This window comes from Pteropus alecto, unplaced genomic scaffold (assembly GCF_000325575.1).
Source record: "Pteropus alecto unplaced genomic scaffold, ASM32557v1 scaffold276, whole genome shotgun sequence".
NCBI classification, from domain to species: Eukaryota; Metazoa; Chordata; class Mammalia; order Chiroptera; family Pteropodidae; genus Pteropus; species Pteropus alecto.
The window spans coordinates 3,718,271-3,718,853 of record NW_006438074.1 but is presented as its reverse complement, the minus strand read 5'-3'; the positions used below and the strand labels follow the sequence as shown (position 1 = coordinate 3,718,853).

The following is a 583-nucleotide window of genomic DNA, read 5'->3' as shown; positions in this document are numbered from 1 at the left end:
GTTATGTTATATGTATTTTACCGTGGTAAAAAAAAATATTAGAAAAAAAGAATAGGAATCAATGTTTCTTATCCATGACATTTAACACAAATAATATCTGGATGCTCTAAAATTTTACTGTCAGGATGTGGTTCCATAATGTAGCAGTCATAGTGTAGCAGTTACACGCAGAAAGTCCTGGATTCATGCCCCAGTGGAGCCACAGTCCATGGTCTATGGCCATGCCACCCTGAATAAGCCTGATGTCTGATCTTGGAAGCTAAGCAAGGTTGGGCCTGGTTAGTACTTGGGTGGGAGACCACCTAGGAAAACCAGGTACTATAGGCATTAATAATAATAAATAATAAAAAATAATAATAAGCAGAATATTTCTTCAAATCATGAAAGTTTAAATAGCATTCAAGAATCTAATTTTTAATATTATGAAGAAACACACATTATATGCCAATAAATTTTAGAGTTCCAATAGAATAACAAAATGTTTATTTGCAGACATTTTATTGTCTTTTTGTTTACCAGACTCATTTGGCAAGTCAAGGCGTGACCCCCAATCCCATTTCCTGGCCCTAATATGAAGATAGTC

At 34.6% G+C, this 583-nt stretch overlaps 1 pseudogene; it reads left to right on the top strand.

Annotated features, from left to right (window-relative positions):
* Positions 1-211: 211 nt before the first annotated feature.
* Positions 212-327, top strand: LOC112482492 (annotated as a pseudogene).
* The last annotated feature ends 256 nt before the right edge of the window (positions 328-583 follow it).